Raw genomic sequence first — 19,608 nt, 5'->3', positions numbered from 1 at the left:
TAATTGTAGTAGTTGTGCTGATAGTTTTAGTATGGTCTTGTTTGTGATCATTTGGTTAAATGCCCCAAAGTGGGATTTGTGGATCATAGGGGAGATCTATGTGGAGTCATTTGAGGAACCTCCATACTAATTTCCAAAATGGTTGAAAAAGTTTACACTCCCACCAAGAATGCAGTAAGGTTCGCTTCTGTTCACATCCCCTCCAGCATCTATTGTTGTAAAACTATGGAATGCTTCAGGAATTTGCCTGTCATCCTTGCACAGGGGCCATGCTAATCTTCTCAGTATCATTACAATGTTAGTTTATGTGATGCTGAATTGAGCACAGAATATTTTTTATATATAAAGTGTAATTGATTTTCTTAAACTAGGCAATTCAAAAAAAAGTAAGTTTAGAAGAATTTTGAAATTTTAGAACCATGTACTTCTTACATAAGCACACATTTAAGAATAATGTCAAGATGGACATGTCAAAAACAAAATAATTCCAGATATTTGCGGTTCAAGAGATGTGTAGGGGAAATAATTCAATTGTTCTATACAAGGCACATGTCATAATGAACACAGCAGCAAGTGTTAATGGTTGTTAAAAATTTTAGTGTTTTATATCTATTTAATTTTAGGAATTTGCTTAAATATGCCAAAATTAGGACTGTTTGGCAGGTATCAAATTTTCTATAATGTATTTAAGATTTATGTTAGCAGACGTATAGTACTAAGTATGTACATTTCAGAATTTATAGAAATTTTGTTAATGAGAAGCCCTAGGTTGAAGCAACAGTATTACAGAGTTGAGGCCACAAATGTGAGAGACTGTGTTTTGTTTTGTTTTGTTTTATTTTGACTTTGTTGGTCATGGGGCTTGAACTCTGGGGCCTGAGTGCTGTTCCTCAGGCAAGACTAGCGCTAACACTTGAGGCACAGCACCATTTCCATCATTTTCTACTTATGTGGTGCTGAGGAATCAAACCCAGGGCCTCATGCATGAAAGGCAAGCACTCTACCACTGAGCCAACTTCCTAGCACTTGAGAGACTGTGTTTTTAAAAAAATCATCTAAACAACATTTTCCTTTTGCTTTGGGTTATATAAGGAAATATATAAGTATCTTTTTCTATTTTTGTGAATTGTTGTGCTTCTAAATTTATAGTAACTTCAGCCACTTTATCCTTTTCAAAGTCATGAAATATCTCTGAGAGTTTACTGCTGTGAAGATCGTTTTTGCATTTATAATTTCTTCTGAGTCACTTTTATTTTTATCAACATAACTTTATATTTCATGTTGATGGATTACAAATATCAAATACCTGCAAATGTACACATAGAGTCTAAAGATAGCAGTATGAATATTCTCATGCAGCTCCTGTTTATCTATTATTCACTTTCAATATTATGATATTTCTCTCTCTCTTTCACTCTGTCTCATTTCCTCTCTTTCTCTTCCATGCCCCATGTCTGCTACTTAGAATTTCTGCTGGGCTACTATTATGCTTCAGGATCTACTGGTTTTGTGGGAACATGAAAGCAACCATCGGTTAACCTTGCATTCTTTAAGAGTTATAACGGTGACATGATATTATTCTTTGCCATTCTAAATGGTAAAATAACATATCTAGGAGTTCCTTTTCACTTTTACTTCTACTATAAATTTTATCTCATAGGAATCATTGGAATGGATAAGATACTTTAACCTGTGACCTAAAATTATTTTTCTTTTATTTTTTTAATCTTCTACAAGATTATTTTATATATTTTTAAAAATTTTGTTCTTTTTATTAATTTTTCTTTTTCATTGTGAAAATACTGTACAGAGGTGTTGTAATTACATGGACAAGATAATGAGTACATTTCTTATCAAGCATTGTAGCGTCCTCCTTTGTTTCTCCTTCCCAGAACTTCCAATCCTCCTTGCCCCCCATATCAAATACTCCCCCCAACCAAAGTAGTAAAGTTCGTTTTTCGACATAAGTACTTGTACATATTAGTGTTGCAATGGGTCCACCCGTATCCTTATTTAAACGAATTGTTATTTCCCACCCCCCCCACAAATTATACCAACATCAAATACAGTGAAAGCAGGGGTTATACCGTGGGGGAGGGACATACAAAGCAACAAAGAAATAATCTTTAAATATGTTAGAAAAAATCGCATTAAAAACATTTGAATACATATCTTAGGGTTCATGTCCCTAACATCAACCTATCTGACCTTTTCTGCTTGACTCAGACATATACTAGTTGTTGAAAATAAGGTTAACCATGAAACCTATGTTTCTTTGGGCTTGGCTTACTTCATTTAATAGAATTTTTTCCTAGTCTTTCCATTTCCTAACAAATGGGGCAATGTCATTTTTTCTGATGGAGGCATAGAATTCCATTGTGTGTATATACCACATTCTCTTGATCTATTCATCTACTGAGGGGCATCTGGGTTGGTTTCATGTCTTAGCTATGGTAAATAATGCTGCAATAAACATAGTTGTGCTGGTAGCTTTAGTGTGGTCTTATTTGTGATCATTTGGTGAAACGCCCAAAAGTGGGATTGCTGGGTCATAGGGGAGATCTATGTAGAGTCTTTTGAGGAACCTCCATACTGCTTTTCAACATGGTTGAACAAGTTTACTCTCCCACCAACAATGCAGTAAGGTTCCCTTCTGTCCACATCTCCTCCAACATCTAACAGCCTCTTCAGTAGATGGTGCTGGAAAAATTGGTTAACTACTTGCAGAAAAATAGCTAGATCCTTATAAATCACTCTGCACCAGAATCAACTCCAAATTGATCAAATACCTTGGAGTCAAATCAGACTCTCTGAAAACATTACAGGATGGAAAAGGAGAAACCCTAGGTCTCCTTGGCACAAGCCAAAATTTCCTTAATAGAGTCCCAGAAACACAACAAATCAAAGAAAATTTGGGCAAATGGGATTGCATGAAATTGCAGAGCTTCTGCATGGCAAAGGACATAGCTAGCAAGATCTATAGAATGTCCTCGGATTGGAAGAAAATCTTCACTAACCATACAACAGACAAGGGTCTCATATCTAAAGTCTACTTGGATATCAACAAATTAAATCCCCCAACAACAAATCTTCTAAGAAACAACTACCCAATAAATAAGTGGGCTAAAAACTTACAGAGAAACTTCTCTGAAGATGAAAGAAGGATGGCCAATAGTCACATGAATAGATGCTCAACCTCTCTAGCCATAAAAGAAATGCAAATCAAAGCAACATTGAGATACCACCTCACCCCAGGTAGAATGGCTATAATCAAGAATTTTTTTACTTTTACAAGCAACCTTTTTTCTTTTATTATCAGTTAGTAACTACCTGTAATGAAAAAAAAACTATCCTATGGAAAGTAGACCGAAGTTGTTCACAGGGATGGTCAAAAACTAATGGGGGAAGTGAGTACAAAGGATATCCATAATAGATCACAGATCTGCAGAGAATTTATCATGTACATTTTGTGAGAATGACAATGTGCTAGGAACTATAGATTAAATCACTGAACATCTGATATACATATATATGCACATATATTTGTATTTGTATATTCATTTATATATGCATATATGTGTGTATATGCCTTTATGTAGGTTCACTTGCACGTTAGCATACATACAAATACACACATACATATACACATGTAAACGTGCACACATAGAGAAAGATACATAATTATAGCCAACACAAGTTTCACTAGTTGTTGAATATGCCTTAGACGGAATGCTTGGAACCGTTTCAAATTTGATAATTGCAATTCGAAGCTATTCCAAGTAGATAAACCTAGGAGATTCTTTTCTCCACTCTTGGTAAAAGGAAGAAGTGAAAGTGTGGCTCAGGTCTATAGATTAAACATAGAGAATTAAAGCCCAGGTAGAGCTCAAGGCCAGTAGTTCAAATCCCAGTACCTGCACAATATAAAAAAAAGGAGTCCTTTGTCTTTGAAAAGGAATATTTTTCCAAAAATGAATACCCAGGACAATTTTCAAGGTCCAAAACTCTTCGAAAGGCTCTTTCACATCTTAAACTGATTCCTCTCCTTGATTCACATTATGGAAAATAGGAGTCACACTTCACATTAAAAAGTATATGCATTGTTGAACAGTTCTTACCATTTTTAATGTAAAAGAAGCATGAGAGAGGAATTCACCTCACTTGAGTGAGTTAGGTTTGACTCACTGACAGACTTTTGTAAGTAAATGAGGGTCTGTTTACATGTAAAAAGTCTATACAGATGGTTTCCTAGGAGAGAGAACAAGCTAGCTGTTGTCCAAGTTTGAATCAGAGTAATTTATTCCTATGATATGGAATATCATAGGAAGCTCATCTCATAGAACACTATACAGACAGTAATTTCAAAAGGATGAAAAACCCATTTCTATATTGTAAACAGCCAGGTTTTCACAAGCAAAAAACAGTTTCCTGAGCCAAGAAAATATAAGTTAGAGAAAAAGGGACTGTGTTAAATAAAGGTAATGGCTTAGTGACAGGTGTAAAACTGTTCTGTAATCACAACTAAACTATAAATTTTTTATCATGTCCCTAACAAGAATCTCTAAGATAGGCCTTGTTAAATCTGTCATAGAGGACTGGGTTTATGCAATTGTCAGTTTTGTTAGGGTCCAATATCTTCTACATTCACTTGGGTTGCAATCCGCTCAAACCACATGCAGTGAATGGAAAAACATGCTGTCTTGCAAGGCATCTAAGGGATTTTTGTGCCACTGTGAATATTTATCGTATTTCTTCTTGTAATGATACCTGTCAGTGTGAAGTCCTTTCCTGATAAGAATAATAGTTTCTGTACCCTTTGTTCCACTAACAAATCTCAGGTATATAAATTTAACCGTGCGCCCATGGCTCATGCCTATAACCTTAGCTACTCAGGAGGCTGAGATCTGAGGATCATAGTTTAATGCCTGCCCAGACAGGAAATTCCGTGAAATATTTCTCTCCAGTAAACCACCAGAAAACTGGAAGTGGCGCTATGTCTCCAGCAGTAGAGTTCTTACATTGAGCTGAAGGGTACAGGGACAGCACCCAAGCCCAGATTTCAAGCCCCAGGACTGACCAAAAAAAAGGAAAAATGTATATATGTAGATATGTATATATGATGAGATAAATTACGTTTATATATAAATCAATATTTATGATGCACATTTAAAATATAACTAAATAATTGACATATTTATAATATATACATATATTTACATATATAAGCTCATATTATATCTGTATGTTGATAAATATATTTGTAATTAATATCAAAAGAGTACATCTGAAGTTTTTGGGGAAAATGTAGTGACTAAAGGCTAACTACTGACCCATCATACTTTCAATTATTTTTTTCCAATTAATACAATGTCTGAAGTACTAAGACTGAATGATTATGAAACAGAGTTGTTGTTTTATTCCTTATGATTTTTGATTAGAAACATCTACTTACTTGGTATGAAACCTACCAAAATGTGATCTTGAAATCACACTCCACAAACTGGACAGATATATCAATTTAGCAACTTACAGGTCTCAAATTTTTATTTGAATCCTGTATCTCACAAAAATTCAGCTTCTTTCGAGTCAACTACCTATACAAACATGCCTAGATTTTCATGCTCACATACATCCCCATACTCACATGACATACTAAATGTAACACTGTAGTAAAAAGTAATATAGATACTGAAAAAGAACACCTTTGCCAATGTAATTAAATTTTATTTTTTTAATTCAATGCATTATCTAATACTGATGAAAGAGCAGCTAAGATGATGTTTTAAATACAAGAGTGTCTGCTTAAAGAGCATGTTTCTCATTCCAAACATCATTATTTCCACCTTTCCTTCTCCCACATAAAAAATATGAGTAACTACAGAATTAACCTACATGTTTCTTAATCACTCATTGAAGAAAGAAAGTGTAATATATATACATATATACATATATACACAATGATATAATATTTAGCCACAAAGAATAGTGAAATCATATCATCTTCAAGAAAATAGATAGAACTAGAAACCTTCATATTAAAGCAATAAGTCTTATTGTGAAAAACAAATACTAGATTTTCCATATGCAGACTCTAGTCCAAGAAAGAAAAATGAATGACCCAGGTGTAAAATATGGAAACTGATTAAATTTGGAAAAAAATGTAAGAGAGGAGATGAAGAGAAACATTGTGGAGTAAATATGTTCAAATATTTCCTAGGTTAGTATAATGACATAATAAAACATAAGTATAAAAATAGGATAATGAAATTTATAAAAGGAAAAAATTTGGCAAGCTACATTATATGATGTATGTGTATAACACAATAAAATACTTTGTGAAATTAACATTTGCTAATAAAAAGTCAAAAATGCATTGGAGTTGTACAGTTATATGTTATTTTCCATTTTTTGTTCACATATTTCCCGGAAAAAGTAAAAGTAGAAATAGGTTTTGCTCATTTAGAAAGACAATCTTGTCCAATTAGCATAAAGATACTCTAATTAATTAATGTCAATATGAAATTTTTAAATTAATTATTGTATTAGAATAATTCCAATGCACTGTTCAAATATTACCCTATAGGTATATACTTTTTGCTATTTATTGAATAAGTTGTCTTTACTTAATTACTAGATGCCATTTTCTGAATGTAGTTTGGTATATGCAACTAGGATATATTATACCTGAACAGGAAATCAATTATTCAAACAGTTTTATCAAAAATGCCTCTAACGAAAAAAAGAGGTAAACCCAAATTATGTATATTTGAAAACAATACTTGCTTAGTCCTCTTCTCACATTCCCGATTCCCTTCTTGAGAATGCTACACATTGTAGGGAATTTGTTAACATGTTTTAGAGACATAGGTTGACTTTAAAACAATGAGTTAGTTTATGCTGCATTTTTGTTTACTTTATATCCAGAAAAGCTAAATTCTTACCTTATCATTTTCCTTAGACTTTATACTCAGGTTTCATCTCTGATGGGTGAAAGATAGAGATATAAACATTTTTTAACAGTGGCTAAATTTAGGCTGAGGAATCTATGTACAACTATACTCATGCAGATAGACCTCATCAGTCACGTGACCACAATATCAAAATGTTAACCTATGCTTCCTGAAATCATGCTTGTGAGATCTTGTGTATTATAAACAGTGGTTATTAGCATTTGTTTTCAAACAACCTCATTTCATGGGTTAGGAACTAAAGTGAGATATTTTACTCAAAATTTAAGGAGGCATCCAAATTTAGTTACCAAGATATACAGCATTTAACACAATGTTTGAAAAATGCAAGATAAAGGAAATAATTTATTAAAAAATAAAACGCTTAAAATAAATAGAGAATCAGTATGACTGATTTTTCTTTTACCCCAGCTGCAATATGGCTTGCATGATGACTTTTCTGGTTGTATGTTTAGTTAGGTCTGATATTTAGTTGGAGAAGTTATGTTCTTTGATATATTAATTTGTCAGATTAAAGAGGAAATTAATTCCATGCCAGAGTCAACATCCATAATAATGTTACAGTTGTATTCTACTATTTTGCCAAAGTTTTAAATCAGCTTGAGTAAGTTGGGTCTTTTTTGAATCTAACTAAATAGGTATGCAATTTTGTCAGTACTAGATTTTGACCACCATTTATTAAAATATTATTTTCAATTCTCTCTTTTCATGAGATTTTTAATTTCATTTATATAATGTGCTGATTTTTCCTTTAGATAACACATATTCAGTCTTCTAAAAGCACTGTAATTTGGAGTAGTTTTAAATTACGTACTTCATGTACACTGCTCTAATTGCATTTCTGAAATTTTTAAGTATGTCATGATTTTTGTGATTTGATACTGTAGCAATTTTTCTTTTAAATATGTACAGATCTTGCTTCACATACAGTTACATTTGTTTTAAACAATTTGATTCATTCAAGGGACTTGCTATATTAGGTTCATCCAGATGAATTTAATTACAAATTAGCACAACCTTATTTCTGAGAGACAGTTATCCTTATAGTTCTACTCAAATTAACATGTATTTGAAGGTTTTGTACTTAAAAAAATAAAGTGGGCACAATATCTTTTTGTTCCTGGTGAAGTTCCAATTTGTTGGTTGTTTTCCAGCTGTGATGACTTCAACATATGTGTGTATTTTATTTCAATTGTTTTGTGTCTATATTTTGTTTCATATAATAGAAAATACAAAAAGAATCAATGATATAGAAGTTTTCCAAATAGAATTCTAAGAGATACTTGAATTTTTGTGACAACTGAGAATAGGGAGATCTTCTTAGTGGAGGGATTAGCAAAATAACAGACGTTGTTTGACGTGATTTGAATTCTGCCTCATCTTGCCTAACTATTTTCAATGGTAATACTTCAAATTGTTTAGTGGAAAGAAAATAATTTCATGTGGATGAACTCAGAATTTTTGGTTTAATTGGGACACACTAAACATTCATATTTGTTGTTTTTGCATTTCTTTTTTTATTGTGAAAATACTGTACAGAGAGGTTGCAATTACATGGGCAAGATTATGAGTACATTTCTTATCAAGCATTGTAGCCTCCTCCTTTGTTTCCCCTTCCCATCCCTTCCCATTCATATTTTATTTTTAACTCTAAATTTTTTCCTTAGTTAAAACCACAGATGTGAATTTGTAATGTTAAAATAGCACCTAAAATTTATATGAAATTGTCGAAATTATTTTCACTTCACACTATATGCAATACAGAATGTAATAACAGTAGTGTGTGAGATAGTATGTAATAATTGACTTTGGTGAAAATCCATTACAGTGGATTTTTGTGAAATACAGAGTAATGGTAAGAATTATATTTGATTCTATTAAAAAATTCACAGTTACATCTAAAAGTAACTCATAGTTATAAACTAATACTGAAAAAATAAGATTGTTTATTGGAAAAAGCCAGAAGTTTCAATAAGCTTGCTTTTTAAAAAATTGACTTGGATTTGAGCTTTGGTGATTGTAATCCTAGCTACTCAGGATTCTGAGATCTGAGGATCGTGGTTCAAAGCCAGCCTGAGCAGAAAAGTCTGTGAGATTCTTATCTCCAATAAACCACCTAAAAACAAGAAATGGCACTGTGGCCCAAGTGGTACAGTGGTAGCATTGAGCTGAAGAACTGATGGACAATTCCCAGGCCCAGAATTTAAGCCCCATGACCGACAAAAATATTGACATGGATTTTCACTTTATTATTTTATTATTTTTTATGAGTGGTTGTTCAGTGAAAAATGTCATTGGTGTTTATATATTGTGTTGGCATAAAATGAGCCTGCTATTATCTTAATTTAGCCAAAAAAAACCTCTGATCCTATGACAGCATAAATTTTATTGGAAATGGTTAAGACAAGGATGCCTTTCTGAAAAAAATATATATACCCCCCAAAAAAAAACAAGAACAAAAGAAAACATGTGCCAGGACTAATAGTCTGTCAGTTTGTTTTAACTTTTAATCAAAAATTAAACTCCCCACCTTGACATTGTCTTGTCACAGGCCCCAAAATCAATAAAACCAACTGAACATACATACACTGAAACCTTCAAAGTTCTAAATCTGAGTAAGCCTTCCTGCTTAATAAATGAACAATAACACTTATTGTGGTAGGTTATAAAGCTAATACAGAAGTTTAGTCTTTCTAACACTGAAGAGTATATTAGAGTATGCTTCATTATAAAATATCTAACTCTATGTTGTATTTTGTGTTTTTGTTTCTGTTGATCCCAGGGCTTAAACTCAGGGCCTGGATGGTGCTTTTATCTTGAAGGCCAGTGCTCTACATACCATTTGACCTAGAAATCCATTTGCCTTGGTGGCTAATTGGAATTAAGTATCGAATGATCGTTCCTACTCCAGGCTGTCTTCACACTGTAATCTTCAGATCTCAATCTCTTACCTAGCTAAGATTACATCCTTGAACAACCCTTACCTAACAATGTTTCATATTTTGTAGAATTCCAATTCTCATTGTATATTTTGTAGAATTCTAATTCTCAGCATTGTATAGATGCTCCTACTACAACATAAAAATTAAGACTTACTAAAGATATTTGCAAATTATATAATGGAGGTCTGCTCATTTTGTGACAATATCTGTGCTCATTCTCATCATTCCTTTATTTACTACACCATCAGCCTTCTAAAATCAGCTTCATTTCCTGGAGAAGATTACCAATCAGTTCAGCCAATATCCACCCAGAGGGTTTTAAAGCAAGCTTTAAGGAAGGAAGATAACATGAAGTGGCAACTACAGAATTTCTATGGAGAACTAACATCTTTCACATTTCTACCTTCCTTCTCATAATTAGGAAAGCATTGACTAACACTATAAATGTATTGCATTTAGAACTTAAGGATCAATTTTTTTCCAACCTGAAGCCTTCTTTTCCATGATTTTTGAAATAAACTTTTGGGAGATTTTTTTTATTGTGATGTGATTCCATCCAAAACAAAGCCATGTATATCAAGAAAGCCAATGTTTTCAGCTCAAGAGTACTAAATTTAAGAGGGAGAAAATTAAGGTTAACTATATATGTTAAGCACAAATATAGGTAATATCAAGACATTTTGAAATTGTATAGCTTAGTGGATAAAGTGGTTCAAACCTGTAATGTTATCTACTTGGGCATCAACAATTAGAGAATTCCAGTTCCAGGGAAGCCTAGACAAAAAAGAAGTTTCAGAAACTAACCATTTGCTGGGTGCAGTGTTTTATGCTTGTTTTAGTAGGACTGCAGTCCAATCAGGCCCAGGCATAGTGATACTACCTCAAAATAAGCAATCCATCTACAATCTGCAGGTATGGCAGTAATGGAGATGCTATTTCACAAGTATAGTGTTTTGGGTTCAATACTCCAATACCACTAGGAATTTAAGTGTGTGCCACCAGACAGGGGAATAGAATTTCAACATGTGTATCTGGAAGGAGTTACATCATCCAATACACTTTGAAACTTTTTCTTTAACTCAGTGTGATATATCATTTGGATATTATTTCATAGAAGATAATAACTTAAGGACAAGCTTATAACATTTGAATTATGTGAATGAATAATTATACTGATGGCAAAGTGAAGTAAGATTGTTTAGTGGCTCTTTAATCACATCACAGGTAACCATGTAAACATGGTACAGCCTTTCGAAGGCCCTTATGAAGTATTTGAACAATCTCTGATGAGTTAATTGCTTTCAGAAATATTCGTTTGAGCCAACAAATACAGATCTCCTTTGATTTTAATTACGGTCTGCTAGTAGACTCTCACAGACGAAAAAAATCAGAGGATGCTAATTTCTCTGATAAAATACAAAATAAAAATTTTATAATTAATATAACATGAAGACTGTAATATTAAATGAATATCAATAATAATAAATTAATAAATTTAATAGCACTCTTATTATTAGTACTCATATTCTATAATATATTGACATCCTTTGGTTACCTCAAATTTTTGAATATTTATAACTAAATCTAAATTTTTTGCAAATAGTTATTTGATGATGTTAAAAATGAGAAAAAGATTTGTATACATATTTACTATAGATGCAAACAGATTCACCTGGTTATTTCTGATCCTTCTTTTGTTTGTTCCATTCATGCATGTGGAACAGGCAGAGAAAGGAAAATTGCAGACTTGCATTTACTAGGGTTAATTACATGAAGTTTATTTTGGGCTAAATAGCAGATTTTATAGATTAAATTGTTTTTGTCCCTTCCTTCCTCCCTTCCTTCCTTTGTTCCTTCATTCCTTCCTTTTTTCCTTCCTTCCTTCTTTCTTCTTTCCTTCCTCGTTCCCTCCATCCGTACCTATCTCTCTTTCTCTCTTTTCTTTCTTTCTCTTGTTTCTTTCTTTTTTTCTTTCTTTCATTTTCTTCTATTCTTCCTTTCTTTTTTTACTCAGAATATTTCTTTTTTTGGGGGGGAGGTCCGGTCGTGGGGCCTGAACTCTGGGCCTGGGCGCTGTCCCTCAGCTCTTCAGCTCAAGGCTAGCGCTCTACCACTTGAGCCACAGCGCCACTTCCGGCTTGTTTTTTTTCTTATATGGTGCTGAGGAATTGAACCCAGGGCCTCAAGCATGCAAGGCAAGCACTCTACCACTGAGCCACCTTCCAAGCCGCCCCTCAGAATATTTCTTATGGCTACAGAAAAAATACCAACTCTTGTACAACAAGATGTTATGAGTAATTATAAATGTACTTGATTAATTTTAATTTTAATAACCTATGTTTAATCTAATAAAAATTTTACTAAAAGCAACTCACCAAAGTTGCAGGATATGTAAAAAATATTACTGTTCATGATATTGTTTATTTCTTGAAACTAAAATAAGAATTTAGACATAATATTGTGTGTGTGAGTGTGTGTGTGTTGTTCTTGTGATTTGAACTCAAGACCTATCCCTGGGCTGGGAAGGTGGCTCAGTGCTAGAATGCATGCCTTCCACACATGAGGCCCTGGGTTCGATTCCTCAGCACCACATAAGCAGAAAAATTCGGAAGTGGCTCACATGGTAGTGCTAGCCTTGAGATGAAAAGCTGAAGGACAGCAGCCAGGACCAGATTTCAGGCCCCACAACCGACAAAAAAAACCAAGACCTATCCCTTAGTTGTTTTTTTCCCCCCTCAAGGATATTGCTCTAATATTTGAGTCACAACTCCACTTCTGGCTTTGTGTGTGTGTTGTGATGAGTGTTTATGATTAATTGAGATGCGTCTCACAAACTTTCTTCCCAAGGCTGGCTTTTAAAAAATTATTTTTAATTAAATAATTATTTTTATTGTGAAAATACCGTACACAGGGTTACAATTACATGGGCAAGGTAATGAGTACGTTTCTTATCAAGCATTGTTGGCTTCTCCTTTGTTTCCTCTTCCAACCCATCCCGTTTCACACCGCCCCCCAGCCCCCCGGGGCTAAAGTTTGTAAAGTTTGTTTTTTGACATAACGACTTTTACATCTCATTGTTGCAATGGGTCGACCTGTATCCCTATTTAAACGGTTTATTTTTGCTCTTCCCCTCCACAAATTATACCATCATCAAATACAGTGAAAGCAGGGGATATACCGTGGGGGTGGGACATGTCTGAAACAAGCAGAAAAGGTCAGATATGTTGATGTTAGGTGAAATGAACCTCAAGATAAGTATTCAAATATTTTTTTCTTTCTTGTGATTGTTTCCAACATATTTATAAGATATTTTCTTTGTTGCCAAGTCTGACTTTGAACCCCAGCTTCCTGAGTAGTGAGGATTACAAGCTTGAGATATTCATATTCAGCACACATATAATACATTTAACAATAAAATAAATTTCTTATTCTTTGAATTCTAGAGGCTCAATTTAAGAAATTAACATTTAGATATTTATTTAGTTATTAAACCTGAACCTGCAGTGTGAAAAAAAGTTTTCATTTTTATGAAAAAAATATATACTCGAAGATTTAAATGACAGAATCTTTGCACAAATTGAAGTACTCTAAATTCAAAAGCAACAAAGGGATCGTTAAACAAATTTCTCATGTAAACTAAAAGCAATAAGCTCTGTCAGGGTGAATTAAGCAATTTTTCATTAAGGATTATCTACTGTGGTCACATGATTTTCTCTTCTTTTAAACTTAATCTTTTTGAAATAAAATATAGATCCATACTTTTTTGAATATATAAAAATCTTAGTTACTGCTCATATGTTTCTGAGGTTTGATTACCAAGACATTTCAGCGAAACACTGAATTTCGTGTATTTTATGTTAACAGTGATTTTTAGATATTGAATCAATCTCAATATGAGATAAAGCAAGATATTCCATGACTTATCCGTTTATCCTATAGACTTGAATATAAATTATTTTTGAATGTTGGGAAATTCATATTATACCTACTCTATAAAATAATTAAGAAATTAATGATTGTAATAGTATTTATTTTTCCTTCAACTAGAAAGAACTTCATTAGATGACAAAATCTTGAATGAAAATGTCATAAAATTATGAAAAATTCAAGTCATTATGAGTTAGATGATGTAGTCACTTTTGTAGGTCATTACATGAAATATCTTGAAGCTTCCTTATCTGTTAAATGTATTTGCACTCAAAATATCGCTCCAGCAATTTTATAACCAAAACACCTCCATGCCAAATAGCTTCTCTGATTAATTCAAGTAAATATTTAGGAACAGAAGTTATCACAATGTATAGGAATATCTACCCACCACTCTAGAAATTAAATCTGAAATCTTAAAGGATTGAGATTAATAATTAACTTCACTATGTTGCCATAAAGAGGTGAACCCTTTCAAGTCAGCATAGTTGTAGAGATTTGGTCACCGAGAACTTGTAGTCAAAATGTATGTTAAGGTCAAGTCCTTTCCTCCTCTTCCTTCTTTTTCTTCTCTGTCTCCTTTTCCTTCTCCTTTTCCTTCTCCCTCTCCCTCTTTCCATACATTAGTTTCTCCCTCTCCCACTTCTATGTCACTTCGTCTTTAATTCCTGGATTCCATGAATACTCATACTCCATCACGTGTTCCTGACATGGGGTACTGTGCCACCACCAACCCAAAACAATTAAGAAACATAAACTGAAATGTATAAAATCAGAAGCCAAGATTAATCTTTCCCCCTTTTAAGTGAATTTTATAAAGTATTTTGTCATTTTAATAGGAGACTATCACAGCATGCTCTCATTTATTATAAGTGATAAGATTTACTAGAAAAAAAATTTGACCAACATGTCCCTAATGAAATGATTGATTAAATTAATATTATATTAGGAAAAATCTACTTTAAAATATCAGATATACTTCAATAAGTGGCAAAAAAAAATCACATCTACAGTTTGCTATGAAAAAACAGCAGAATTCAATCTGTTCCTCAAGGAAATTGACCTATAATTCGCAGTATTGTCAATTTCATAAATGATGTTAGAAGACTATAGAAAAAATTTCAACTCAAACTGCATGATGTAAAATTTACTTTGTCCCCTGTATACTATTTCTAGTTCCCAAAATGACTTGTATTTTATCACATTTTTAATTAACTTTAAGTAGTCTTATGGGAGTTATTGCCTTTTGACAAAGCAGTTTATGAATAGTGTTCAGTGAGGTGATTTTTGGTTGTTTGTTTACTTTTTGACTTCAGAGGTTTGAACGCTGGGCTGGGAGCTGTCCCTGAACTCCTTTGGATGAATGCTAGAACTCTATCACTTGAGACACAGCAGCATTTTCAGATGTTTCTGAGATTTAATTGGTGATAATAATCTCACAGTCTTTCCTGCCTGGGCTGTAACCAAACCTCAATCCTCAGCCTCCTGACTACCTAGAATTACAGGCGTGAGCCACTAGTGCCCGGCTTAATACAAAGGAACTTTTTTTTGGCTAGTCCCGGGGCTTGAACGCAGGGCCTTGTCAATGTTCTTAAGCTTCTTTTCCTCACGCTAGTACTCTGATTTGTGTCATAGTGCCAATTCCAGCTTTTTTTGTTTATGTAGAACTGAGGAATCAAACACCGGGCTTCACACATTCAAGGCAAGCAGTTTATCAATAAGACAAATTCCATGGTCAATACAACGCATAGAGATCATCATTATCACTCATCCTTCTCAATCCTATCTCATCCCTCAATTTACATAATTTTGTAGAATATTCACTGACTCGCAATGTCATGTATGGTCACTAAGAGAATATATCACAGATTATATTTTATTGATAATCATATTCATCAACGCACTAAAGTTATGCATTATATAATTCTGTGATTTTAAATTGTAAATTTTTACACAGATTCACCGACTACTATTCTAAAATTTTTCTTTTTTTTTTTTTTTAATTTTATTTTATTTTATTTGAGAACATACTGTACAGAGGGGTTACAATTACATGGGCAGGATAATGCATACATTTCTTACCAAGCATTGCAGCCTCCTCCTTTGTTTACCCTTCACCTCCCTTCCCAGCCTCCCCCCTCCCTCCCACCCAATCATACCCCCCCTGCCCCCCCCACCGACATTGTAAAGCTGGTTTTGACATGACATTTTGTACTTCTCATTGTTGCAACAGGTCCACCTGAATCCTTAAACGACTTGTTTGTCCCCATCTCCTCCACATGTTATACTGACATCAAATATAGTGAAAGCGGGGGTTACACTGTGGGGGAGGGACATACAAAGCAACAAAGAAATAATCTTATAAATGCGTTAGAAACACATGCATGAAAGAAACAAAAACATTAAAATACATATTTGAGGTTTCGTTTTCCTAACATCACATTATCTGACTTTTTCCGCTTGACTCATACCTATACTAGATATTGCAAATAAGGGAAACCATGGGACCTATGTTTCTTTGGGCCTGGCTTACTTCACTTAATATAATTTTTTCCAAGCCTTTCCATTTCCTAACAAATGGGGAAATGTCATTCTTTCTGATGGAGGCATAGAATTCCATTGTGTATATATACCACATCTTCTTGATCCATTCATCTACTGAGGGGCATCTGGGTTGGTTCCATGTCTTAGCTATGGTAAATAATGCTGCAATAAACATAGTTGTGCTGGTAGCTTTAGTGTGGCCTTGTTTGTGATCATTTGGGTAAATGCCCAAAAGTGGGATTGCTGGGTCGTTGGGGAGCTCTATGTGGAGTCTTTTGAGGAACCTCCATACTGCTTTCCAAAGTGGTTGAACAAGTTTACATTCCCACCAACAATGAAGTAAGGTTCCTTTCTGTCCACATCCCCTCCAGCATCTGTTGTTGTTAGAGTTCTTGATTTTTGCTGTTCTAACTGGAGTGAGGTGATATCTCAATGTTGTTTTGATTTGCATTTCTTTTATGGCTAGGGATGTTGAACATTTCTTCATGTGTCTATTGGCCATCCTTCTTTCTTCTTCAGAGAAGCTTCTCTTTAAGTCTTTCGCCCACTTACTTATTGGGCAGTTGTTTCTTTGAGGATTTGTTGTTGGGTGGTTTAATTTTTTGAGTTCCAAGTATATTTTAGATATGAGACCCTTGTCCGTTGTATGGCTAGTAAAGATATTCTCCCAGTCCGTGGGCTTTCTATTGATCTTGCTAGCTATGTCATTTGCCCTGCAGAAGCTCTGCAACCTTATACAATCCCATTTGTCCAGCCTTTCTTTGATTTGTTGTGTTTCCGGGTCTCTATTCAGAAAATTTCGGCCTGAGCCAAGGAGACCCAGGGTTTCTCCTATTCCATCCTGTAATGTTTTCAGAGTGTCTGCTTTGAGTTCAAGGTCTTTGATCCATTTGGAGTTGATTCTGGGGCAGGGTGATATATAAGGATCTAGCTTTAGTTTTCTACATGTAGTTAACCAGTTTTGCCAGCACCATTTACTGAAGAGGCTGTCTGTCTTCCATTCTATTGTTTTAGCTCCCTTATCAAAGATTAGATGGCTATAGGTCTGTAGGTTAATTTCTGGGTTTTCAATTCTATTCCATTGGTCCTGAGGTCTGTTCTTATGCCAATACCAAGCTGTTTTGATTACTATGGCTTTATAGTAGAGTTTGAAATTTGGTATTGCTATTCCTCCAGCAGTGTTCTTTCCGTTGAGGAGCGTTTTTGCTATTCGGGGTCTTTTATTGTTCCATATGAATTTTTGGATTGCCTCTTCTATTTCCTTGAAGAATGAGGGTGGAATTTTGATAGGTATTGCGTTGAATTTGTAGATAGCCTTGGGAAGTATTGCCATTTTCACGATGTTAATCTTTCCAATCCAGGAGCATGGGAGGTTTTGCCATTTTTTAAGTTCTGTGTTGATTTCCTTTTTCAAGATTTTAAAGTTTTCATCATAGAGGTCCTTCACTTCTTTAGTTAAGTTAATTCCTAGGTATTTTATTTTTTGTGTGGCTATTACAAATGGAGTTGCTTTCCTAATTTCAGCCACACTTTTCTCATTGTTGGCATACAGAAAAGCCATTGATTTTTGGGGGTTAATTTTATAACCTGCTACTTTGCCAAAGTTTTGAATCAGCTTGAGTAATTTGGGAGTGGAGTCTATGGGATTCTTTAAATACAAGATCATGTCATCTGCAAAGAGGGAGAGTTTTATATCTTCTTTCCCTATTTGGATCCCCTTTATGTCTGCATCTTGTCTTATTGCTGTAGCTAGGCATTCTAATACTAGATTGAAGAGAAGTGGAGAGAGTGGGCATCCTTGTCTTGTTCCTGAGTTAAGAGGAAATGGCTTTAGTTTTTCACCATTGAGTATAATGCTGGCTGTAGGTTTGTCATATACAGCCTTTATTGTATTGAGGAATGTTCCATGGATTCCTAATTTTTCCAAAACCTTCATCATAAAGGGGTGTTGGATCTTGTCGAATGCTTTTTCTGCGTCTATTGAGATAACCATGTGGTTCTTATTCTTGCTCCTGTTGATGTGATGAATAATATTAATTGATTTGCGTATATTGAACCAGCTTTGCATCCCTGAAATGAATCCTGTTTGATCGTGGTGTATGATTTTTTGGATGAATTGTTGAAGTCGATTGGCCAAAATTTTGTTGAGAAGTTTTGCATGAATGTTCATCAAAGAAATGGGTCTATAGCTCTCTTTCTTTGATGAGTCCCTGCCTGGTTTTGGGATGAGGGTTATGATGGCTTCATAGAATGTGTTCGGTAGTGAGCTTTCTCTTTCAATTTCATTGAAGAGTTGGAGGAGAATTGGTGTGAGCTCTGCTTTGAAGGCCTTGTAAAATTCCGCTGTAAAACCATCTGGTCCTGGACTTTTCTTAGCTGGGAGGTCTCTTATTGCTGTTTCTATTTCAATGCTTGATATGGGCCTGTTAAGATAGTTTACCTCATCTTGGTTTAGTTTTGGCATGTCAATATTTGCTAGGAAGAGGTCCATTTCTGTCAAGTTCTCAAACTTATTAGCATAAAGTTTTGAGAAGTATTCCCTTATAATGTTCTGAATCTTGCTTGTTTCCGTGGTGATGTTTCCATTCTCATCTCTGAGTTTATTAATTTGGGTGTGTTCTCTTCTTTTTCTGATAAGATTTGCTAAGGGTCTGTCAATTTTGTTAAGTTTTTCAAAGAACCAACTCTTTGTTTTGTTGATTCTTTCTATAGTTTTTTTGGATTCTAATTCATTTAATTCTGATTTAATTTTGATTATTTCTTACCGTCTACTGGATTGGGGTTTATCTTGCTGCTCTTTTTCAAGGAGGTTTAGATGTGTCATTAAATTGTTAGTTTCAGATCTCTCCAATTTGTTGATGTAGGAGCTCAGAGCTATAAGCTTGCCTCTGAGTACTGCCTTTGCTGTGTCCCAGAGGAGCTGGTATTTTGTGTGTTCATTTTTGTTGAATAGCATGAACATTTGAATTTCCTTTCTAATCTCTTCCATGACCCACTCATGATTCAGCAGTGTGTTGTTCAGCCTCCATGTGATACCGGACTTTCTTTGGTGGCTTTTGGTGTTGAGTTCTAACTTTATTCCCTTGTGGTCAGAGAGAATGCAAGGTATAACTTCAATGTTTCTGAATTTAGACAAGTTTGCTTTGTGGCCTAAAATGTGGTCTATTTTAGAAAACGTTCCATGTGCTGCTGAGAAAAACGTGTATTCTGATGCTGCTGGGTGAAAT

General features: G+C 34.2%; 1 non-coding gene across 1 annotated transcript; it reads right to left on the bottom strand.

Annotated features, from left to right (window-relative positions):
* Positions 1–219: 219 nt before the first annotated feature.
* On the bottom strand, positions 220–326 carry LOC122104614. The gene has a single exon (XR_006146963.1). It is a non-coding gene; the product is annotated as a U6 spliceosomal RNA (small nuclear RNA).
* Positions 327–19,608: the final 19,282 nt, after the last annotated feature.

Source organism: Dipodomys spectabilis, unplaced genomic scaffold (assembly GCF_019054845.1).
Source record: "Dipodomys spectabilis isolate Male_0828 unplaced genomic scaffold, ASM1905484v1 ptg000027l, whole genome shotgun sequence".
NCBI classification, from domain to species: Eukaryota; Metazoa; Chordata; class Mammalia; order Rodentia; family Heteromyidae; genus Dipodomys; species Dipodomys spectabilis.
Note: the sequence above shows the minus strand (reverse complement) of the source record. Positions and strands in the feature narration are given on the sequence as shown.